General features: G+C 41.5%; 1 long non-coding RNA gene across 1 annotated transcript in view; it reads left to right on the top strand.

The window, feature by feature from the left end:
• The window catches only part of LOC116446515, a 115418-nt gene that overhangs the window by 80208 nt on the left and 9034 nt on the right, over positions 1 to 26176 (top strand). The gene's annotated exons all lie outside the window — the stretch shown is intronic.

Here is a 26176-nt window from a genome sequence, read left to right as displayed (position 1 = left end):
CCAATCATTGGCGGACAATTTACAATCAAGGTTTTCTTTCCATCCTCAGCCCCACTGCTGGTTTGAGTAGCGTATCATTAGGATGATTGGATAACAGATTCATGCACAGTGCTGAAATTAAACTTGACCTGTCTAATCACATTGTAAATAGCAATTGGAGGTTGGGGGATTTTTCAGCCATCAACCACAGATCTTATAAAAAGTGTGCTGGCATTGGGGAAACAGTTGTAGGTGGGGAGAGGAGGAAATATTAGCAGAAAAGGTATGCAAAATATCAAGATACACAAATGAGTTGTCTTGCACCCGACTCGTGTTCTTGCTTAGGAAAATACTGTAGGGAAAAAAAATCTGGTGTACTTGGCAGCTGGGAGGCTGAAGATGAGTGCTTCACATTGGACTTCTGCAATTGGTTTGGCGTAACTTTACAAAAGATTAACTGGCCAGGGCTGCACTTGTCGGTGTTCGTCAACAGTCACAAGAGAGCTGAAACAGAATTCCCCTTTCTAAATACAGAATAAGGGGAGCTGTCCCTCCTCACACCACTCTTGAGTGACAAGTATCATACATCATCAAACAACCAAGAAAAGACATGAAAGTGCAATGATTTATTAAAACATCAGGCTAAATAACATAAATAACCTATACACTGCATAAAAGTGTCATAGAAACCAAAACAAGAAACAACTTCTCAGCTTCATCCAAAACTTACCCAAATTGCCTGGCATGGAGTGTGATAGAACTGACTCATATTGGTGATTTGGAAAGGAATTCAACAGAGGTCTATTGTTAAAGTCTTTGTCCAGTAATTTAGGTGCGAAAAAGCAAGTGAGAGTTCACTATATTGTGGTGTTTCTAAGGTGATACCTTTAGTGTAAGTCTTTAAAAAAAGGGAAGGTAGACTGAAATAGATAGGAGACTGCAAAATCTGCCCCAGTTTTATGATGGATGGTATCCCCAAAAGACCTGTGAGCTAGCGTAAGTGCTTAATGCATAATAAACACAGAATTTGACCTGGCATGTAATTCAAAAAGGAAGTATTTAGAATGTAAGCTTTTATTTGTGGTACCACCAAAAAAACTTCCAAACACAAAATTGTTTGGTAACAAGATCAGCAACATGCTACCAAAAGCCCTAATTATCTTTGTAGCTGGGAGAAATTCAGATTTTATATTTCACTGGAAATAGTTAAGGTGGTTTTTGGTTTTGTTTTTGTTTTTGATTTAGGAGAAAGCAGAAATTAAAACCATTTTCAAAGTCTAATTCAGAGATGAGAAGGATTTTTTTTTTTTATTTCACTTTTTTATTTACATTTTTTTTGAAGTGTTCTTTTAAAAAAAATTATTAAGGGTAATTAGTAACAGATTAATTAGTGACAGATAAAGATAATGATATCCATTTAGTATAACTGTCTTCTTTCTTAGTACAGAGTGCTTCTTGTTTGTGTTGTAATGCTCAGGCTGTCAGTATTATTTCATTACAAAACAAATAGGATATTTATGAGTGTTGCAATTGTTTTGGTACTAGATAGCAGGAGTGCTTAGTGATATGCCAGTAAAATTAAATCATTTTTCAACTTCCCTGTTACCACATAAGTAGTAATAATGCACACAGCACCAACTAGTTATGAATATGTGAAGACATAGTGTGAAAAGATCTGTGTAAAACTTAGCCATTAATACAACATTTTAAACTAGCCATCAAAATAAAATTCAGATTTTTAAAATGTGTCTAGTATTTGTAATTAGAAATAGGAAATTTTGTGAAAAATTAATTATTTGCCCCCTCCCTGTCCTGAACTATATTGCCAGGAAACTTTGATAAAAAGAGATGTCACTAGTTCTTGTCATGTCTGATTTTTAAAAAGATTGGGTGTTCTTCCTGACTTTTCAGGCTCCTCCCCTAAGCAGCCCCCAGGTGAAATGTGCCTGAACAGGTGCTGTGTCTTATCAGTTGTCCCAGCAAACAGGTTTCCATTTCCATACTTGCAGGTGCACCTGTGGAAGAAGGCTGAGGAAAAGACATATGCCTAGCACAGATTTCAGACTTCTGGACTTCAGGTAACTCTCAGTGAGCCCTAGGAAAGAATCACTGGATTGCTCTTAATTGATTACCTCTTCTGTATGCTCAAGTTCAAACACTGTCATGCAGAACCAAAAAATCAGACCCTACCTGTGCTTACCGTTTTTACTTGATGTTTTTGCTCTGGACCCTTGTTCAGTGCTCTCAGTCACTTGCTGTGTTTGGTTTATTTTATTAACAAAAAATATTTCAAAGTTTAAAACAATTACTTCCACAAAGATAGTGTGTCCATTCTTTAAATTAGTGGTTTTCCACCTTAGTTTTTTTTGTTGTTGTTATTATTGGTTTTTGTTGATTTTTTTAAAATTGTGACTGAAGCAAATATTAGTCCTTGTGTGGCCAGTTTACACCCACAGGCTGACATTAGGCTTACTTGTCTGGTTACCTTTCACAGACCTCCCTTAGAAGTAAGCCACAGAGCAGGAATCTGCCAACCAAAAGTAGAAAAAAAAGCCTCACTGTAATGACAGATTACTGGAGACAGAAGATACGCAGGGGTTCACATCTTAGACCAAGAAAAACTATATTGCTGGCAAGCTACATTTAGCAAAGAATTATTTCATCTGCCAGTAATTATTTAGAGTACATGCTCACTTTTCATATAGATACACACAGATCCAAACTAAAAAGAGCTTCCTTCGCCAGGGCCTCTGAGTAGTGCCACGATGCAAATGTTAAAGAATAGTAACAAGGCTCTAATCACAACTGGTTTCCCATTTGCTGCATACAGATATTCAGACATTCTATTCCCAGTGAACACACTGGACACAACACAGAGCCTGGATTTGTTAGGTGTGTAATGAAAGAGGGTAACACACTGAAGAGGATGAATTTCAATGCAACCAATAAGAACAATCTCTGTATCAAAGTATTTTAAATAGATTTGATGCTAGTAAGATGAGAAATCACAGAAATCAAAAGCTAGCCATTGCAGAATGAAACCTGCTGCAGACAGAGGAATTATAATTTTATAGGGAACACTGAAGTCAGTTCCAGGAAAAATGTACATGAAACATAGCTGTCTTGACAACCCCATTCAACGAGCTACTCAAGATGGAAGCTGTGTGAACAAAAAGCCTTCTGAAACCATAAAAGCAGCCCTCAGAAGCTAAGGTGAAAAAGCTCTAAAATTATGGGGAGGTGTCACAACCTGTCAATTTATTAGCAGATGCTTCTAAATCAGTATTAGGAACAAAATATCAAACCCTTCAAAAGTGGCAAAATGGAACTGTTCTGAAAGAGGAAAGAAAACGTGCCACAGGACTGGGGTTTCCAGGACTTTCGCTAATGGTGTTTGGAATACTGTAGACAAAAAAGCAGGGCACAAGCAGCTTATGTCAGTTTTTCAAAACAGTAAAAATTTAAAGCATATGCAACTGGAAAAAGACTTTGCAGCGACTTTTTGTGGAAACATTTTTAGTCGGGAATAATAGCTAAACAAAACAACAAGGAGCTGGTTTTGCTCTACCTTGCTTTTTGTTTAGAAAGTGTGAAATGCTATCATCAAGTCAGAATTTTCTTTTCCCACAGGGGTTTGTTAATATTTTACTTCCAAAGATAGGCATGGCTATAGCTAGTGACAACAGACAGTCTGTGCAGTCTAACCTAATGTTCAGGGGTCATAGCCTTTGATTGAGGAGGCTTTTGGCCTGTGGGGTTAAACAAGAAGCGGCTTTAACTAAGTGTTGAGAGTACTGATTTTCATCAAAAAGCTGCTTATGATCAGCAAGAGTGAAACTGAGAATGTCACTGAATAAAAACCTGGAACTAGACCATTCCTAACAAATCTGAAGGTAGGATCGCTTTCATGGGATGATGGCAAGTCCCAGGTCAGTTTGCTGATAATAACTGGTGCAAACATTAGTGTAGCCGCAAATGGTGTTCCTGATAGAAAGGGAGGAGGGTGTGAGGATGAGGGAAGGAATAAATCACTTATCTGGCCTCTTTAAACATGGTGGAGCTTTAAACTAATCCTGACAGCTTGTTTGCCGGTGGCACAAAGGAGATGCTGACCTGATACATTAATTTTGTCAGTCAAGTCCTACCAGTCAGGTTAGGATTGGGGGAAACTGTCTGCCAAGGTACCTGGCAGCCTTAAGCCAGGTGCCATAAACAGAAGAAAACACTTGTGGTGGAAGGATGCAGGCAGGATGCAGGACACAGGCAGGAGGGTGCAGCGAGCTGTTGGGAACCTCTCTGTGTGGTTGCTGCACTAGCCTGGGGCTACAGAGCTCTTACAGCTTGCACTGGAAAAGAGTGAGATGCACACATGATGGCTGGGTAGGAAAGGACAGGATGAGACTGAACCCTTCTCCCTCATGGCCAGTGGTCTTGATGCCTTAGGTTTTAACTTTTATATTTTTCAAATTCTGTACTGCTTAGTGTGTAACTCTGAAGTTTCTTGTAGCCTGTTAATCTCTGCTCTCATGCTAGGTAGACATAACAAAGCCTCTCTGGGTCTGCTCTTCAAGGACACTTAGGCTGTCCTAGGCCCAAAAGTATAAACCAAAGAGCCTCTAAGGGGCAGGAGGGGGTGGGGGGGTGGGCGGCAGGGTAAGCTGAGGGGAAAACTGAAGCTTTAATTGGAGAATTAACACTGGTATGCAAATGAGCCAAACCTATAAAAGTATGAAGAACTCGTGACCTATCGTCCATCTTGGGGTCCCTCTTGGCCACAGCCTCTGGCTCTCCAGGGGGTACCTTTGAAGGCCTTTCAAATAAATACCTACATTTATTCCCTTACTCCTGTCTAGTCTCTGTTTCTAGGAGGCCTCATAAGGCATCAGTCTCAGCTAGAGCATGGGGATGGGGATATCAATTACCTCAAGTGCTCTATCTGTCCTCCTCCAAAAATGGGTGGCTAAGCAGGCCAGTGAATATTGTGGGGCTGGAGGTGGCTTGTTGCTCCTGTTGACGCTGCTGTACTTTACTGAAGTGCCTCAGTCTGTGCTGGAATTCAGCAAGTATCCTGAACCCTTCACTGAAGAGTTAGTCTCATGCTCCCTGACTTAGTGAATGTGCAAGCATTGTGAGCAAAGTGGAACACATCCAAAAGGAGAGATTGAGGCAAAATGACGTCATAAGGTAATCTCCTTATATTTAGAGCATGCTTCTGGGCTGTGGCTCAGTGCCTTAAGTCCAGTTCCAGTGCTCCCCCTATGCCATCAAATATATTTCAGCTAGACTTGTATGGCAAGTGGTGACACTGGGTTTGCACGGGTTCCAAAAATGTTGATGGGTTATCTTCAACACCCAGCTTTATGCTGACAGAGACTGACTGTTGTCTTGTAGCCAGCAAAAGGTCAGTGCAAGGATACAGGCAGCATAAAGACCGGTCACATGGCAGGTTCAAGAGATATAAGCTTGAGTGCTCCCCTCTGGCCTCGATCAGACTGGGGCATGTACCAACTTGTACAAATCTAGGATTGATCCACAGATTCAGGGCTGAGTGACAAGTTCTCAAATCCTTGTTCTGAGAGTATGACAGAGAATAATTATTGTAGAGTGGACTGTTAAAGATACTTGCTTGAGAGGGGAGATCTTTTGCTAAGACTCTGACCTAGTGACTATCACTTTATTGATAATGTAAGAAATTAATAGCCTGTAAACCTGAGAATACCTAATGCCTCTTTTGGCAGTCTTATTGTGACAATCTTACTAGAGGTTTTTGAACTGTTTCCTTCAAAGTTTTAAAGTGAAAATTAACTACTCCCCCTCCCCACTGCCCTCCAAATCCATTTTCCTACTGTTCAGAATACCTGTCTTGAGAAGAAATGACCATCCCAAACTCCATCTTCTGCTGAGAACTCAGCAGAATCAATCACTTCAGTTTACATACAATATACCCATAACTGGATGCTTCATGTGAAGAGATGCTTATCCTCTACAGTGCTTGGAGAAAATTCACCTTCTTTCTCAAAGGCTAAATGAAATATATGTTTCAAAGGCTAAACCAAATATATACTGTTCACTGTCTATTAATTAAGAAATAATGGTCTCAGAAAAGGGCATTTCCTAGGGATTAAGGACTGGCTGCATGTGTGAATGGCCTAAGATTTTTAATTAAAGTTGCAAGCTCCCTCTGTTCTGGCATATGAAATTCCATTTAAATGAAGTTTTATTGAATTAGGAGGTTTTTCATGACGTGAAGTTCACCAGTACTTACAGGTCCATGCCCACCCCAGTTTAATGGGTCTAGACAGACAACTTTTGACTGTCTCATCAGTGCCAAAGTATTATTGCTGTAAATCTGGCCAAAGACATCCATTTGTGATGCTGGAGCCTTCAGAAAATTATAGCTGGTTCATCTGTGGTAGTGAAGGAGTTGTTTCCAAAGCTGTAGGTCTGTGAGGATCTTTTTCATTCAGAGTCTACACTGGAGCCCACCACAGACCATCACCTACATAAATATGAAGGTGGGAATTTGGTAGGACATGGGTTTCTGGTAGAAATGATAAAAAGAAAGTATATGAAAACCAGAGATGTGTCATGCCTGAGAGCAGCTAGAAGCAGTTTCCTTATGTGTCAAATGGGCCATGTTAATAGCTATGGCATAAACATGAGATAAATTAAAACTGCTTGTGTCTGTTTCCTTAAAAGCAAAAGAAAATGCAACTATTATGAGTTTTTGCTGTTCAAAATCAAAGACCTTTCCCTGTCTGAGTGGAGATTATGCTATATGCAACCTTTGTTCCAATCAAAGAGCCCCAAGGGCCAGCAGCAGAGCTACTGCCAGAAGCAGTGTCTGTGTAGCTCAATCAGGCCTGGACAGGAGACCTGTTGGTCACAGCAGAGATGGGTCTAACCCAGAGCAGGAATGCTGAAATTACCTCTGTTGGCCAAAAAAAGTCCCAACAGCTCAATCCCACACCTGTCTTTCGCTGCTGAGCTGGGCCATTATTTCTGTCTTTAGTTTGTCTGAAAAAATCATGCATTATCTCCCTCTAGTACTCATTAGCAAAAGAAAATCAGGATCAGGCCCTAAATTTATGGAAATTAAATGCTGTCAAATCTGTTTAAGTCCTCTAGGACTTTTTCACAACTTTATTATAGTTGCATCAGAGGCTGTTTTGTTAGGAAATAGTAACATATTTTCTGCTCCCCCACCTTATAGCACTACTGTAGAGAAACTGATCTGACAGGGAGCAAAAATACACTGTTGGAAATAAATTCGGTGTTATGCTGAAAGTCAGCCATGAAGCCTCACTGAAGATGGTGGGTGAGAAAGCTTCCTTTCCCTAGGAAAAGAACTGCCTTCTTTTTGGGACATCTTCATTGAGACTCCAGGAGCCGCACCATAACATTCCGCACCCTGTGTACTGCGACACACATGCCTACAGTGCTGAACTGTGGGGGCTGAGGCACTTCTCCAGGATCCAACTGCAAAGGCTGGGGACAAGGTGGCATATGATGAAATGGAGCAACTCAGAAAGTGACAGCAGAAACATCAGAGAAGCAGACATAGCAAGCAGCAAGGACATGCCAGAGCCAGCAAGGAAAGCCCTTGTAGCCTGACCTTGAGAGAAACCTAAGAGAGAGATAACTAGAGCTGTGGCTCAAAAGAAGTTTGAAAGTATGAAAAGAGAAAACACTGACTATTGTTTTGGCTCTCGCTGTGCCCAGAGTAAGGGGACATCGTGTAAATTCTTTCTAAACAAACAGAAGCACATTAAAAAGCTCAATTCACTCCCTCATCCGTTTGTTCTCCAAACAGAAACAACCTGTAGGGACCTTGAATATTGGTCAACTACCTGGGTCAAAGAGGGGAACAAGAAGTATATTAATAATGGGAACTTTCTCCTCAGAACTGATTTTGTTTTTTCTTGTCTCTAGTAAAAGATATAGTTCTTGTCTGTGGTGATATTGTCATTAGCATTGTCATAGCAACTGATAAACAAGGAGAAAGCTATGTGCAACAACTTTTTTTTTTTAAAGGCAGTCCAAATGTCTTACTAACAAGTTATTTGGTGACAGAATTTAGCAGAGCGGTTGCACAGTAAATGGATTTATCTTTAAACATAATGCTCTTTTCCATTTTAACTGAGAATAAAATCGTATCTTTAAAGAATCGGCAAAAAACGGGGCTTTATGCCTCTTGAGTAGTTCCATGTGACATATGGTCTTTCCAAGCAATAGTTTTATCGGCTGTGCACAGTAGCAGCAGATTTGAGCTAATGTTCCTGTGAAAACAAGTAAGGGTTTATCCAAAAACTGAAGAAAGGGAGGAGAAAGGCACCTTTGCCCTGCTGTACAGAAAAAACAAATCATGTCTTACGTCAAACTTACAACATCCCTCTATAAATATAGCAGCTACTGGTAGTGACTAACTTCAGCACATGCACTGGGTGGGTTGAAGAGGACTCCACGACCTGTTTGATTCCCTGCCCACCAGTGATGTTCCGAGGAGAGTTTCAGCCCTGTGCCACCCTGAAGCCTTGGACGGAGCAGGGTGGTTCTTGGGAACAGATGAGGCATCCCTGCCACGAAGGGCTTAGCTCCAACTTTTCCTATGTAGCCACATTGCCAGTTCCCAACATAGGTGTTTATAATCAGCATCAGGCACTGGCAAACAGCACAGGTTAATTGTTGTTAGATGCATCTCATAGGGTGCTGAGGAGCATCCTGTCTCCATGCTTCCCAACATCCTGCTTCACTCTGGGATAAGGGTTGGGGACTGTTCACTTAGCAGCTGGGCAGCGGTGCAGGGCAGGATGAGTCTCATGCACAAATACACACCCCCGTGTTTGTTTTAGCGCACAACTCTGCCTAAATATTGGCCTAAAATTATTTTTGAGCTCGCTGCCACCTCAGTTGAGGACCACTGCACTAGAAATAGTCCCTGTAAGTTAATTGGTTCTGGCATAACAAGTGCAGGAAGAAGGCAAAAATTAATGGATTGCAAAACATTTCTGCATATAGAAGAATTCTGCTATAGTAGTTGTACACACACAGAGGATGCAAATAAATAAACCATATGCTCATATGGTTATGTTCTTGCATACACACATGCACACAGACCCATATTTATACTTACATTTATATATGTATGTGTAGAATGACCTTAAATAACAGGTGACGCAGTGGGGAAAATTGATATATAAAATTAAAAAAAAATTTTTTGTAGCTCAAAAACTTACCAGAAGGCATGTTTTCAGAAAAGCTTTCAGAGTGCTTGAATGGTCCTGTGATGCTTTTGTAGTAATGGGTGATTTTTTTCTCATTGTTACAACAATGCAATAATTTTGAGCTCCTCAAGGCCTTCTCATCAGCAAGAATGAATTCCTTTCATTCTGAAGTCTTTCATGAGCATTTCTCTCTCCCCTGCTGTCTGTGCTACTCTCTTATGCCCAAGCATACATGTCAATTTTGCTTCTATCTGAAGTTCAGTGAGATATTTTTCTGGTGGGTAGCTGAGATTTCTTTGTAGCAGCCACGCAAGTTTTTCAGAATTGACATGAGGTGTCACAATAGTGGCAACGTTGCATCTGCCCTGGGAGACATGGAAAAAGATACTGGCTCAGAAGAATACCTGAATCAGGACTGAGGCATTAAGAGTCCAGCCTGTGGATTGTCCCAAGTCCTAAAACTATAAGGGAAACAGATACATCTTTGATTTGAGACATACCACTGCGCTTAGAAATAGCATCTGCCTGTAGTAAAACAGCACAGTGGAGAGTAGGAAGTTACTCTTTGGCATTATATATAGATACAGGAGGAGCAGACAGAGGCACAAAAGGAATATCCACCATTGGTGATAGATGCACGGCGTTACAAAATAGGAGGAAAAGGCAGCTCCTGAAAAGTGTCTTTCCATGTCTGAGTTTCTCTTGGGACAGTGGCACCCTGCTGAGTTGCTAACCCTGGGAATACCAAACCTTATGTATTGCATGCTTACAAAGGACACTGTGGCACACACACTGCAGACAAACTACTCTTCAACAAAGTAAGAAAGGCTTTGTGCTGACTTAACAGAACTAGGTAACAAATGCAGCTTTAAAAATGACTCTTTCTCAATAAAGGGTAATCGGTTCTTGCCTTTTCTCATTGTGTGAGATACTCTATAGACTTTATTCATTAGAGAGCACTCTGCAAAGTTGAAGTAAGAAATGGGAAAAATAAGGATGGCAATACAGTTATAAATTCAGCTTGTATGTCAAGGAAATTACAATAAACTGATAAGCTTTCTGTAAAAAACACTGACTGATGGTGCCATTCCTAGAATAAAAGCAGCAAACATTCAGTATGCCAATACCTGCAAGATATAGACAAAGACAGGGCTGTCACAGAGGGGCTGAGGTGGGAAAGGACCTCTGGAGATAATCTACTCCAACTCCCCTTCTCAAAGCTGTGTAAACTAGAACTCAGTCCTCTGGGCTGTGTCCAGTGAGGCTTTCAATGCCTCCAAAGATGGAAACTCCACATCCTTTCTGGGCAGTTTATTCAACTGTTCAATTACCTACACAGTAAAAAAGTGACTGGCCTCCAGCTGGACACCCCAGCCACATAACAAGCCTTTGAGCCCGGTAGTTCTGCCAGTTTACAGTCCACCTGTAAATTGACAGTCCACTGTCCATTTATTTACTACGTAATTCATCAGTTTGTTGAATGTTATGCAAGTGGTGTTATGGGACACAATGCAGAAGGTCCTGCCAAAGTTGAGAGAAATCACATCCATTGTTCTCCCGTAATATGTCAAGCCTGTCACCTCATCATTGAAGTTTATCAGTTTGGCCAAGCATGCAATAACTGCAGTGTAGACCTTGCTGGCTTGATAGGAGAGAGTGGAATAACTTCTAAGGGACCATTTATTTAATGGTGTCTGAATTCCTGATTCCAAAATGTCCCTGAGCAGGCCATGTGGAGTTTCCCCATGTCCCTTTGTGTGTCCCCCCAGTGTATTACACATCCTGAGATTGGAGTCACTCTTGCTTTGCATGTCATTCACCTGGTTTATTGTAATCTTGACTTAATGTTCAAAACTTAGCCAATCTGACTGACCATTTATTCGTATAACATGCTTGGTTCCCTCATTAATTCTTAGAATGAGGTTTCAAGTACATCTTGAAAGTCAAAATTGGCTTCCAGCAAGTACTGATATGCAGTGAAAAACCACTGTATTTCATGTGCATCACTAATTTTTTTACAGGAAAATTTGGGGAAACTTAGACATGGACTGAAGACATTAAGTTAAAGTGAGAGCTAATGTCACCCAAAAAATACTGGCATTTTAATGGAGGAAAATTACTTAAGAAAAATACTTGTTTTGATGTTCCTAGAGTCAAATTTGTCAAGATATTGTGTAAATCCTGGGGACGCTCTGCCTTTCATGTTTATTCCTTTAGTGGGTTCTCAGCTCCTGGGTTCCTGGTGGAAGAAGACCCCTGGAAACAGAAAATAACTAATGAACCCTAGTCTCATGAGCTGCCCTGCCTTGTTCCAGTCTAGTGGGCCTTGCTGGAGTGGGCAGAAAATCTGGACTTAAGGACAGGGTTTAAGCTACTGCTGTTCTTGCTTTTCCAACATTTTCTTGAACAGAATATCATTCTTTACGCTGAATTAGACAGGATGGAGTAGAAGCATCTTCTGCATCTCCTTTAATTCTTGATATCTTTGCAGCAGCTGTCAGCTTTAGTTTGTTCATCGATCATTCAGTTGAGCAAGAGCAAGAAGATGAAGGACCATTCACCCCTTGATGCTGTTAACAAGCCTGTCAGGCTTTGACAACTTAAATGAGAGACATTTCATAAAATTATGAGTGAAATTTTAAATGTCTCATTGAGGCATACCACAAAATCCTTTGCTGTCAAATGAGCACTTGCAGTAAGTTGGTTTTTTTCCCTGACTCAGCACTCTGCTCACGTCAGACCCATCAGGTTTTTGGAAACGTCTCCTTTTTATAGAGGGCATGCTCAGAAACATTAACACAAGCATTAACACTCAATTTACCTGCTGACATTACTGTTGCATATCAGTACCGTCATTTATGTGCACACAGCAGAAGGGCAAGATAGTTTAATGAAGACTCTTTAAAATGGACTAAGCTTCTCTGTTTCCCTATCAAATACCACTACTTGATTTAAACTGACAGTATTTCACAACCAATTCAATGTACTTTTTCTCCCCTGCCACTGCCTGAGTGGTCCACAGGGTTTAAAGGTGATGCTTTAGTCCCACAACAAGAAATATGTGTGGTTTTTAATGACTTTTTACTGCAGCTATGTCCTGACTACACACATATTGCAAAGGGTAGCTATTTGGCCCTTGGCCCAAACAAAAGCCCTGTGCAGTAGCCAGTGCCACCAGGGCTCTTAAGAATGGCTGTGGCCCAGCTCTGTGGCACAATAGCTACACAAGCCCTAAAATCTGCCATGCTTGAGGAAGCCCATCACCCAAAGCACAGGGCCAGAAGTTTGTCTGTCTGCCTTTCACTGGGACAAACGTGTCCCAGCAGCCTCTATGAGATCTTCCCAAATTTTGCTCTTCAAGGTACAGCAAAGTGGGGTAGTTTCTTTCAGTACAGGTTTCAGCTAAGGAGAGAATAAGCAACCTTTGCTCAGTTGACTGCAAACCCCATTTGAACAGAAAATTTTGTTTCACATTGTCCATGTGTGTGGCGCCAGAAGATTCTGTTATATTACATGAATAACAGTTATTGTAAGCTTGCTTCAAACAGAATAGGTATCTGTTTTTGAGCCAGTAGCCAAAACCAGAAGCAATCTTGAAATTTATAGCTAACTAGGTAATCCATCAGGACTTGGGCTCCAGCTTGGAAAAATATTTTGAGTACCAGCTTAACTTAAGTATATGGATATATACATTGATTCCAGTAGGGCAAACACATATGCCTAGACCTGTGTGTGACTGGAGCTGTGTATGATTAAATGCATCGCTGAAAGAGTGTCATTAGAAAAAATCCTAAATTTTAGCTGTATGAATTTGTCTAGATATAAATATAAGACCAATTCCACCTTGGCTCTGTTTGTCTTTTGGTGCAGTACAACGTAAGCAAGATCGTATTACTCTGCAATATTGACGGCATACCTTCATGCATAGGTGATAACACACTCCCAGCATATTATAAAATTTAAAACTGATCTTCTCCACTGCTGAGGTGTTTGGGTTTTTTTACCCAGTTTTACTCCCCAGAATCTTCTAGAAACAATAATACTGATCCTGTGTGTTCAGACTATACAAACAAGAGGAGCTTATACAATTGCCTGATTTCTTTGTTTTTCTCTGCCGCCCTTCGTTGCCTGTACGTTTTCCATGCTCAGGAATGAACATACTTTCTGTCAGAGTTTCAGCATATTTTCCTGTCACACATTCTCCTGCTTTGAGCTCTTTTGTTCTAATACTCTTGACATTTAAGCTGGGCACTTTAAAGGTTCTTTCTCTTTACTTTATTCTATGATTTATTGATTACTTCCAGCTTCTGTTTCCCTAAGTCTATTTCCTTTCAAGTTTTCTCACCCTTCCAACTTGTTATTTCATCCCTCGATACAAATAATGCTTCACAGTGCCAGTTTTAAAGCCACAACCACGGTACATTTTTTTCTTCCATTGGCTTGGCATAGCAGCATTTTTTACACACGGAGGCCCAAAGACATTGTAAATGATTACAGGAGTCATTGTTATTGATGAATGTGTCATGGCCACACATTTACAAAGGGTCTGCTCAGCTGCACTGTCCTTTGCAAGTGGCCCCGAAGAAGCCATAGGCGCTACTCACAGATCAAGGGACTGCTCCGTGTGGGAAAGTGACACTCTGCACTGGGACACAAGTCAGCATTGTGCGGGGAGAAGCCCCCTTCCCAAAGACTGGGCAGTGCTGGCTGTGTGAGTCTGACTGAAAACCAGAACAGTGTGAGATGCTGGATGAGGGGGCTTGCCAGCAGTTAAGGATTATTGAGCCTACATATTGTGGCACACAGTCTGTGCTGATTGCTACCTGATGGGAGCCACGCAGTCGGTGGCAGAGTGTGGCTGTGTGTGTGCTCCCATCCACATTTCTGCAAGGCACTGTTTTGTTCTGGTGTTTCTTCTATGCAAGGAGGCTTCCATTCACCAGAAAGACCAGCTCTAGCATGAGAAACGCAGCAGGAGCTGTACTAGGTGTGGATCTCAGTGTGAGCCTTGGACTGAAGTTACTTAATTTGGCTGCATCCCCAATTCCCTGCCATGACGTTGGCATAATATTTGTGTCCACCTTGGCATCTTCCAGTGACTCAAACTATACGAACAGTTTTGGAATCATTAGATGGGAGAGCCTAGAATGAAGCAGGGCATTACTACCTATGCAAGGCTTTGAACAGCCTTCCTTCTCTGTCTCCTGCTCTCTTATAGCAAAGGACTGGAAAGGACCCTGTCTTTCTCGTGTCTGTGTTCCCATCTTGGACTGAGTGACACACTGGGCCCTTTAATTTCCCCTTGCTGCCCAAAGTAGTGCAATGATTCACTGCTGTACTTGTGCAACAGGAAAGCACAGTAATTCAGCTAGATCCAACTAGGAATTTGTGTATTAGGCATTAAGGGGTAGATTTCCCAAGGTGACAGCCGGGTCCTGTGCTGTGACAGTAGAGTGCTGTGTTCGGAGGGGCACTTTTGCCCACTCCGAGCTCAGATACAAGGGGGTTGAGAAGCAGACTGTAACCAACGCTCGCATATAAAGCATGCTGTAGTCAATTAGCTAGTGATTTTCCTGTCAGCCAGGATTCTGTGCAAATGAAGAGATATCAAAGATGTAGAAATTGATTGAACTCAGCTGAAAATGTACCTCCTGCTTGGCTTCTAAAGTAAATAAAGACCTTTTACTGGAAAAAAAAGGAGCATTGTTCTTTACATTTTATTGTTTCAACAGAGATGAAAAATTAAATTGCCAATAAAATTTTATGAGAAAGGAAATTCTTGTTAGAAATTTTATCTCAGAGTATTGATTTTGCTACTATGAAGAAAATTTCCCTCTAAAAGTTAATAAATAAAAGCAAACAAGGATAGAGTTTTAACTGATTTAATTTAAAATCTTCTAGCATATACAGTATTGGAAAGATTATGTTTTAAAAGAAAGATGCAACTTGCTGGTTTTCCTAGATTTAAATGTCAGTTAGAAAATTTTAAATGGTGAAAAGTTGGTCTTAGGTATATGTACATCTGTGAACACAACTCGACTGAATCCTTGGCCCCTGGTTTGTCTGTCAGAATATCTGATGCACATACCAGCAGGATGTTACTCTGGTTCATTTTACATGCAGCACACCAAAGGGGTATGTTGTCCTAGAGGCTTAAACTGTGTTTTACTTTACACTAAAAATTCAGCCCAAATGATATAGCCAAGAGATTAGAGATTAATAAATTGTAATAACAGTGCTTTTATTAACACTGGAAAATTGGAAGTTATGTTTCTGGTAAGAAAACTGATTTTACCGAAACCAACTATTAGTATGAAATACTTTTGTTGTGGTTTTGTACATTTGTATGTGTGTATCACCATAAGCACAGGTATATTATACACAGGTATTTGCCTTTCCTTTAGGCAACCACACAGTGACATTTTCCGAGGAATAAGAAGCTGAATGAGCAAGTAAGACAAAGCTGCGGTTTGTTCTTTTTCAGCAGTGGAAATAATGTTAATCAACTATGTGACTAGAAATTTTTGGAGACAGCCTTCAGCATGTTCCCATTGATTTTCTCATTTAAGAATCTCCACAAAAGATGACAAAAAAAATAGTCAAGATATTTCAAGATAACATATTTTTGTTGTAAAGGAGGAATTTTAGCTTTTTTTATAGAAGCTGTTGGTTTCTTTCTTCTGGGATGCCTGGAGAATTGCCTCAAAGCAACCAGAGGTATATTCTCCTTCCTTAGGGCTTTAATATGATCCATGGGACCCTGGTGCTCTGCCAGCTCCAGAGGCACAGGACAAGTGAGGGATTCTGCATTGGAACCCTGTGTGTCAGAGTGATGCTCTTACATGGGTTTTAATGGTGTTATCCTCAGATGAATTGGAGTGAGGCAAGCTCAGGAGCTGACAAGCACAAATAAATCTCCAAGTGAATGACCTGGTAGTTTGTGTGCCTCCTTATTTCCTATTTAATTTTATTTTGGGAGTGGCTACTGTCTTGCGCTGTTGTGGCTTTGTTTTCTCATCTCACAGATGTCTGCCAGCTGCTGGATACTCAGAAGAAGACAGTCACTTGGGCTTTTTCCTGTAAGCCATGTCCCTGAGTAAGTTCTCACACACAGAAAAGAAATTCAGGGCAACAAAGAGATATCAGTGAAAAGGTTCTTTTAGAGTAAAAATTTGGTGGAGATTAAAATAGGGCAAAAGTTCAAATGAGAACAAGCCACTGCCAAGCAAACAAGAATCTTGGCAAAAAAGAAGGAAAAGAAACATTGGTTTAAAAGACAAGTAACCATGGCGAGGCAAGAGCTCAATGCTAAAATCTGGTTAAGAACTAATATCACACAGAGCTGTGATTGTTTATTCAAGGCTAGCCCATGGGAGAACAGTTGTCTCCAATGAGTGTTCTCACAGCTTGGATCCAAAATTATAACTGCATTTTTTTAAGCATCCAGCACTTCAACACTACCCATTTACTGTTAGACAAAAGAAACAGAAAGTACGAAATTTTTTTCTTCGTGTCCCTTGTGTGTTTAAGGCAGAGCTTTACATATGGAAAGGCATTTCATGTCAGCTGTTGAACCAGTAACATGCTATTCTGCAGCAGTTGCCAATGGAAACTGTTGATGCATTTTCAGTGCCTCTCCCAAGTTTCAGAAGAAACTGGAAGCAGTGTATGGTTTAGAGATGTTTTATTTGTGTGGGTTTTTGGAGGGCAAGAGAAGAGGTCTTGCACCCCTGAGCTGCATTACTGCAGTTGTGACACAAAACAGCTAATGAAGTGTGGGAGCTAACAGCTGTGGAATTAAGTTTAGGCATGAAATGAAAATAATGGCAGCTTTGATACAAGTAAAAATTTACTAAAGATGTTTTGTGGCTATCAGCAAACTCACAACATATGCACACATCCATACACCTGCTTAAGTTGTGCACCTGTTGTCCTACAAATAAATCAAAAGGGAAAAATTGAAGCTTCCAATGTTCTGCTATAAATAAAAGATGATTAATACCATTATAGTGACAAACAGGTATTGGCAGCACACAGAAAGAATGGAAGATTGTCATCTAATTTGTGCTTTTGTTTCAACATCTAGATGAGCTTGGAATATATATACAGTGCTAGAGGGCACAGCTGCAGCCCAGCAGATGAGAAAGAGAGAGCAGGTCAAATTCATCTCTCACTGAAAGTCAAAAGTAGCTCAACCAAAGCACGAATTATCATGAAAATGAACACCATCTGATTTTTCTACAATCTGGAGGATTTTGTTACTTACACAAATTTATTGCTCAGAGCTTCTCAGCCTAAGCTACGACATAGTGGTCTGTACTGCAGGTCTTGGCACTTCTGGGAACCTGACTTTGCACTGTTCTTCAGACACCTGTAGGTCTCCGTGGAAGGTCTCCTTTTGGAATTAGTATGCACATCCTTAAAAAGATCTTTCAAGCTAAGACCTAAATCCCCACATTTTCACTTTGTGGAATCGTTTACACATCTGCAGAGGGCAGCTTTGAATATTGCTGGAGTCTTGGGTCTCTTCAAGTTAACAGGGCACATGGAAATTGCTGTGTAGACAATTTCAAAGCTCCCATTTACCCACAGACTAATTAAAATTTAGGCAATAGAAGCACAATTTCTTTGAACTTCCCTACTTCAGAGCTGGCTACCCTGGCTGTCAAGGTGATTTAAAAATATTTTTTCTTAAAGGAGAGGGTTTTTAGCAAATAAAGCTAAATTCTTTCCCTTGCCTCTGTCCTGTCCTACTCCTCCACCTCCCCACCCCACACCCTTGGATGCATGGCATTCCCCTCCACCAAGGCAGCTCGCAGCCTGTGGAATTGCCTCTCCTGGATTCAGACTCTCAGGTAGGCTGAGAATGGCAGCTGGGCAAATCACTCCATATGAGCGCCATTCCTTGTTTTATGAGGCAAGGCACCTATTCTAAGATACAATTTATTTCAGTGTGTTAATGGCATCTGAAGTGTGTTTTGCCCATTCTTGAGTAAATATTAGGGGCAGAGAGATAGGGAGCTCTGTGTCTGTTATGGCTGCATTTTCCCTATGCCTTCACAGTTCCGAGGAGCATCTCCCAAAACTCACAGCTGCCATTGTATCAAGCCAGACTGCTACAGCACATTAGAGAGATATGCACAGTCTTCTATTAATTTTTTTTCTTTACCTGTCATCTAAAGTGAAATCACTCGGAGCAGGAGCCCCTCCTCAGTCTTTCTGTATGGAGAAATCATAACCTTGTCCTTTTGTGGTGTTCTGCATCCCACCTGCACTGTGCTAATCTCCTACTGTCAGACTCTGCATCCCTGGCACATCAATGGAGCTGCACAGGAAGAGCAGAATTTGGCACCTCGGTTTTATCTATTTAAGAGCTCAGAGGTCTACAGGAGTACTGAGGCTTTACATTTATTTTTATTATGTATACTTTGCTGGGAGCAGAACAGGAATGCCCACATTTGATGCCATGCTCTTGTGCAGGGCAAAATCTGCTTTCAGATTCTTTCTGCATATTTCTGATCTCTGATGAAGATCTCTGTCGTGTCTTTCATATTCACAGCCTGATCCAAGGGGCACCGAGTCCCTCTCCGCACAGATACATCCCTGCTATAAACAGGCGCTTGCACGGAAATCAAGAGGCAATCCAAAGCATATGTGAAAGCAAACTCGGCCCACTTTTAGTGCATAATTTAAGTCTGCTAAACAGGAATATATGTTCCACTTTTGTGTTATTGTTTTTTCCTTGGTTGACAGTGAGAGCCTTTGGATTCTGCAGTATGGAGTGAGGGCAAATTGTCACTCTTCCTTGATGACTTTTTCCTTCTTCACCATTGTCATGAATTCACAATCCAAATGACTCACATTAGGTGAGCAAATATTGCCCTAGTTTGAATTATTTTATTTTTGTTGCAATCACCTTTGAATGTTACTATAGTAATATCTCTGGTTTTTCCTGTCAAGTAACTGTCACAGACAATTTCATAAACCTTTTATGCAGCTACAGTGCAAAGAAAATGATGCATATATTTTACTATTATGCTTGCCTGTAAATAATAAGGATATTTTCAATGCATATAATTGCATTACAAGGAAAGAATACAAAGATGCCAGAATAAAACAGGTTAAAAATGAGAAAATATTGAAATCAAGGTTAATATTATCTCCCTTGCTCAACCTTTGCCCAAAACTCTACCTCATCTCATTCATGCCTTTTTCTCTGGGCATGAACAGTTCTAGAAATTGGAACTGAAAAAGAAAATTCCCTTGCTTTGTGCTCCATTGACACTAGCACACTATCCTTCAGCCAGTATAAGGAAGGACTAGGTTGTATTGCTGTCTGGAACATACCAAGTCACTGATAGCAAGACCGTATAATTTGGTGTCTAGGCATGAGAGGATGAAGTGTCCTCATTGGAAGGGTCTGAAGGTGGAATTCTTCAGATACTTCAACTGCTAAGCTTCAAAAAGTCTTCTCCAGACACAGACATATGGTGATTTTCATTTTATATATGTGTATATATATATATATATATATACAACTTGTTACATTTGAGAAAAATGTCCACTAAAATGGCAAACAAGCATATGCACAGTAACATCCTGAAAGCAGATACTCAGTTTCAAGCAGCACAGTGTTAGAGCATCTTAATGAAGGCTGTATGCTTTTCCCAAACAAATAATTTTCCTTGATTTCAATCTCAACTTCATAAAAACCACAAAAAACTGAAATATTTTGATTGAATTTCTCCCAAATCCTTAGCTTTGGCTGGACAACAGGGAAAGAAAAATATTCAGTTTAATGATTTAACAATTAAATATTTAAACAACCTGGCAAAGTTCTGAGAACATAAGAGCAGAGTATTGCAATGGGAAGATATTCAGGGCAGAAACTGGGACTTGTGCGTTCTCTAAAGCACAGAGGGAAACTGGGACCTGTGTGTCCACTAATGTTTACATACATCTGTCTCCTGTGACCCACAACATTCCATACTGAAGAGTTTGCCTGGCACTCCTATGTGTGTGGCTTGGTTCATCATCTTACATTGCTTATCCAAGAGTGGCTTTTTCTGAAATGTAAGAGCTGGCTCAAAGCACCTGAGATGGGGTTGATTTGCAAGCTCTTCTCCACAGATTGACATGTGCGCAGTGAGCAGACATAGACCCAAAGAGACAATTCAACATTCCTGCAGTGTCTGGCAGGAATTCCTCTTTCTTCTCATCTCTGCCTGCCTTGAGCTTCCTGCTGCCAGTTCTCCTCATCATAAGAATGGAAGCGTCAATACTCAAGATGTCAGAGGGTGCAGGAGAAGCTGCTGGCTGCTGCTGTATGAGCAAAACCAGCCAAGTGTCCAAGTTTGTGTTTATGCAACAGGATCTGACAAAAAAAAAAAAAAAAAAAAAAAAAAAAGTGAACACAGGTTTTCTCTGAGCCTGGGATGAACTAGAGAACCATCCACACTCCTGGAAGAGTGGAGCCTCAGCAGCGCCTCAGTAAGGCATAATGAAGTCCAATCCTGCCCTGGGAAAGTGACCTCTTTTTCCAGTGAGTAGGATTTGTCCACTGAAACAATTCCTGAGCAAATTATTATCTCTCTAAAGAGGTTGAAAACACAGACCAACTAGGAGAAGACACAGTATTCCCCATGTTGAGTGAGGTTACCATGGCAGAGTCCCACTGCTAGAGTCACAATTTTCTGCTGCTGTACCATATGCTTCCCAGAGAGGCCTGTTATTTAAGTTTCCTTATATATCTCCCAGAAAAGGGTGCTGTTAGGTAACAAAAATCTGTCAATTTCTTTATGGCTAGATCAGTGGTAGACCGAAGACAAGGATTATTGCATGGATGGATGTTTCTTTCAGGGTCATGAGCAGCCCACACAGATTAATTTTTTATTTTAGACTTCTTGTGGTTACCATTTTATCAGTCACTGTAAGCAGGCAGCAGGCTCTCACTTCAGCTGTGAAGAATGAAGCATTTTAGATTATGAAATGGCATTAGGAACTTGATGTAGCTGTGGGAAAGGATCTTTAAAAAAGTATGTGCCTGTACCTTATACAAATAAACAAATGTCCATAATTGTCTTGGGGCAAAGGGTGAAGGAAGGGCTGGTATGGAAACACTGCTGCAGGACAACTGCCAGGGGAGTTCACAAGTACTAACTGGAGTCTGTAAAGTAGAGGAAGGATAAAACATTGATGGTATGTGATGGGATATTGCACAAGAGGAAAAGAAATGAGAGGAGGCAGTAGTGAAGAAGAAAAGCTGGAAGAAAAGAGAACCACTGGAGAAGGGAGAAGAGAACAGCAGGCAGAAGAAGCATGGAGTTTAGAAAAAAATATAGAGACTAACAAGTACAGGAAAGAAATATTTTAGCACTGTAGGAGGATAAAATTGCAGGCAAATTCTGTTTATTTCCTTGGCCAAAAGTGGGCCCTCATGCTTTATAGAACAAGCAAAGCTCTCTCTGGTAGCATCTCCTATGCCAGCTCACTGAACTTTCCCCTTCAGATGCAACAATTATTTATTTGTGTAGGCATGGCTGCACTCCCTGTGGTGCATGAGGAGGGTGATTGGAAGCATTTTGTCAAAGTCACTTTCAATGGGACAGAATTCCAACACCTAGGGCCAAGAGTCCAATCTGAAGCACTTTGTACACTTGAACGGTTTCACCTCAACTTTCTTTTTTAACAAAAATGTGTTTGAAAAGAGGAATCCATTGTTCAGCATTTCACTTAGCAGCTCTGAACTGAGGCCATATTCAGACTATCTACAGGGATGTATTTGCAGAGGTTTCACCACTAGCAAACTATACTTGGTAGGTTCACAATGTAAAATAAAGACTTATTACTTCCCATCTGTTTTGCCATTCAGCATTTGTCCATCATACACTGACACTTCAAGCTGGCTTGCTGTGATTAGCTTAGCGTGGCAGAGAGATTGCTCACATCATCAGTCAGAGCTCGTGCTCACAGTCCTGGGCTGAAGCTGAAAGTCAAATCCATGCTAAACCCTTGAACTGTTGTAACAGCTTGATGGCCTTTGGAAAATTCTTTCCTTTTTTCTTTCTTTTGCTGTTAGAAAGTTTTTGGTGAACAAGATCTAGGAAGAAGAATGAGATGTGGGGGTGAGGAAACAGCTGTAGCAGGGGGAAGAGCAGAAGAAGCAAGTTATTTCATATACAAATGTGCTGTGCATGTGCCATGACTCACCAGGCCATGCATCTGCAGTGGAAATTAGAGAGCAAAGGGAAAAGGCAGAGTAGGTTTTTCATTTGGAGTCATGCTGACTTTTCTTATAAAGTCTTTGTGGTCTTGGCTTCCCACATTGATGGGACTGGTCAAGGCATTTGTAATTAAGTAATGGTTCCACCTGAAGCTGTTTAGGAATGGGAGGGCTGACTGGCTTATGTGAGCAGTGGTCAGTCGGTCAGACCACCAGCTGAAATGTGCTCAGCCTTGTACAGTAGCAGTTCTGATTGGATATTGCTTACTGTGGCAACTGTGAGTTGGGAGATCTTGGCTCAATTTTGCTTGGCCACAGGTCCTTATCATAGAAAGGAAGGAAGGAAGGACAAGCTCTCATTTAAGAATTTCCATGGAAGCTTCTGCAGAGACCATGAAAGCACAGACATGGAGAAAATCCTACAAAGTGGAGGATGTGCCATTCAGAAGAAGGCAAGCCCATCACAAACCTGTCACAGACAGGAGAGAACTTCATGTGCAAGATCATTTGGCACCTTCTGGTGAAGAGGTAGAAAATGCCTGACATTAGTTTTGTATTACTGCCTGACTGCCATGGGAGTTCCTTTGACCTGTAAGAAATCATGAAAACAAACACAGTGATCATACCACTTTAATTTATGCAACCAGCAAGGATGTAGAATTATGAGGCAAATATGTAGAAAAAACCCACCCGTCTCCCTCAGGGAAAGTTGCACATAGAGACCTATAGCAAAATGAGGTTTCCAGAATGACAACAGCTCACCTTTATAAGAAAAAGATAATATTTATGTGGCTGGTTCCTCCCTCTTCCTCCCCCCCAACACTAAATACTGTTTGTATTTAGTCTGAAGCTCCTTTAATCAGGGGCAAGTCTTGGTTCCATAGATGAATATTCCCATTCAATTGATAGATGCAGAATCAAGCCCTGCATTTCCCTGGATCCAGGAAATCTAAGGATTTTAAATTTAGTAGTTTCCACTGAATTAAGAATTGATGACGTTTTTTCCACTGCAGTAAATGGAAGGTGCTGTTGCCAAAATACCTGCTTACTGTGTGAACATGGAAAACCTGATGGCTTCTTAAGGTGTATTAAGGAGCTATAGACCTTTGAAATGTAAGTTGCAAGAAAATGAATTAACACATAAGGTACATTCCATGTGAAAAACAAGAGAAGCATTATGAGATGCTCAAGAAACTTATTCTCTTGGTCTGTGGTACCTCAATAGGAAATCAAGGCCACTACAGGCGCTCTCATAGATCAGATAGGGCTGCCTCTACCCTTATTTTGAGCCACAAGTGCCATCCAAAGGCCATATGATCATCTCTGGCTGCTTGTTTAAGGGAGCAGGGCTGCACATTAAGTTGTCCTGTTAGTGGTTTTCAGCACACAACCAGACCACTGTATACCTAGGTACATTACTCTGTGCCTCAGTTCCCTGTTGCAACAGGGCATCAGAGGCTTCAGTTTATAACATCTCTGAGATCACAGAATCACAGAAAGGCAGAGGTTGGCAAGGACCTCCAGAGATCATCTTGCTCAAAGAGGGCCACAGCTCAGATGCTCAGATGCTGGACACTATACGGTAAGGTAAATTGGCTCTAGCTAATCACTATTTTTAAATAGGAAATAATTTCAGGTTTGAGGCTCATTGTTCTTGAAATGCAGATGAACACATGCCATTCCCTCCCCCTCCCGCCTCCTCTCAGACCCAAAACTGGTATCAAAACTGGCAACTGTCTTTGCATTTTTTTTCGTTCTTCATTCATGAACACAGCTAACTGTGAGAGAGAAAAGATGTGAAGGCAGTAAACATCACATTTCATCGGATGAACCCTCTCTACCTTCACATTTTAAAGTACTGTGGACCAGTTTCATTGGAAGGGATTGATCCTTGAGCCCAGAAGCCAAAAGGTAACTCACTCCCCACCCACTCTACCCCCATCCACTGAGGAGAGGCACTGCAGATGCCCAGGGTACAGTGTGCCCAGCAAGAGCACCCCAAGCTCTGTCCCATCCCAAATGGTTCTGACCTGCCATGGCAGCCAGCTTTCCTGGGCCATGCTCAGCTCCATCCAACTGGGGAGGAAGCTGGCATTGCAGCAGCTTGGGAAGAAGTGCTCATGCTTCTCATGGTACCATCCAGGACACCCAAAGGCCACAAACCCTGCTTTCCATGGAGGCTCAGTGAAGCAGGGAACCACATCATCTCCTGAAGAAACCTACTCCAGGCTCTGACAGACTCTCTCGACCCGTGAGCTGCCTGGTGGAGGCCAGGCTGGCAGGACCATTCCAGCCCTGTGCCTTGTCCTCCTGCTGGCAGAAGGAGTGCCTTGGCCACACTGGGCTTCTGCACAGGGTCACAGAGCATCTCAGATCACCCACGTCCTAAACCATTCAAGGCTGGTTCTCTCCCTCTCACACAGTAACTAGATTGATACATTGAGATTTAATTAAAAATGATCAGCTACTGCAAGGACAGGCTTTTTCTTTCTTTTTTTTTTTTCTTTCCCCAGGCACTTGGTTTGCATGTTTACTGTGCTAAAAACAGTTACGAGCAATCTGGATAGCCCTCTGTTAGCTGTGATGAAAACATTCTCCAGTATATCTGACAGTGCCTGCCACTTAAGAGGCCCAAGAAATACTCCAGCTTGATGGGGAATGATCCTAGCTTTCTACAAATGACATACTGAAGACCTGATGCTGCCTTTCACCTGGAATCAGTGCTGTGGCATCACCCCTGATGGGGACTCGGGCTTGTTCATGGTTCTGACAGCCAGGACATGGGTACTGATGTCTGTGGACTGCAGTGGGATACACCCTGTGCTCATCTTCCCTCCACCATCCCACAGAACTGTGGTGGACATGGATGTGGGTGGCAAGGAGCTCGCTGTCAGGGTCTGATGCTCTTGGGGGTGACTGCCACATTCAGCAGGGAAAATAACGTAGCTCTTTACAATCCCTGGCCTGTGGTGAGCTCGGGCACAAAAAACCAAGCTTATACCCAAAATCTTTGCAGAAATATTAGCCTGACAGCAGACTGGGGTAGGACACAGTAGCAGCTCAGAATTCTCAAGCCAGATATACCCTCTGCCTTGGAAATGACTGACCATTTCATCCCCTCATGAGACATAGTTGAGGACCACTGCCCATTCAGCAACAATGTGGTGCTGTGGCCATGGCCAGCTCTCCTTCATCTCACTTCAGTCTACCTTGTGGCATCTTTTTCCAGGAGCAGTTATACAACCCCTTTCCTTGGCTGTAAAGCTGTTTCCTGCTCCTGCATGCCGCTGTTCATTCCCACACTCATCCTGCAGTTCGCCACCCTCGCTCTTGTGCCAGTCTGGGGCCATCTGTGTGCTGGGGCAGTGTTAAGAAGTCCTCAGTACAGAGTCACACTGAGAGCAGTGGTCAAGTGGGGCCAGTCCTGCAATCAGGGCTGTCAAAAAAAGGAGAAATTTCATCTCTCTTTTTTAGTGATAAGGAATCCATTCATTACCAATTCAGTGCTCCCAAGAGTCCTTCTGGTTTGCTTACAGACCTCTACTGATAATGCAAAAAATTGTCCTTCCTTCCATCCTTCCTTCCCACCTCACACACAAACACAAACATTTGGTTAATCTCATGGTTAGGATTATTATTTTTGTAGGTGCTAGTGAGCTGTAGTGAGTCAGAGCATTCCCAAAGCAAAGCTGCTTTATTACCAATTTTGAAAACGCCTCTGTCCATCATTATCAAATATCCTAAATACCCA

Source organism: Corvus moneduloides, chromosome 1 (genome assembly GCF_009650955.1).
Source record: "Corvus moneduloides isolate bCorMon1 chromosome 1, bCorMon1.pri, whole genome shotgun sequence".
NCBI classification, from domain to species: domain Eukaryota; kingdom Metazoa; phylum Chordata; class Aves; order Passeriformes; family Corvidae; genus Corvus; species Corvus moneduloides.
The sequence above is the reverse complement of the archived record's forward strand: the minus strand, read 5'-3'. Positions and strand labels throughout refer to the sequence as shown.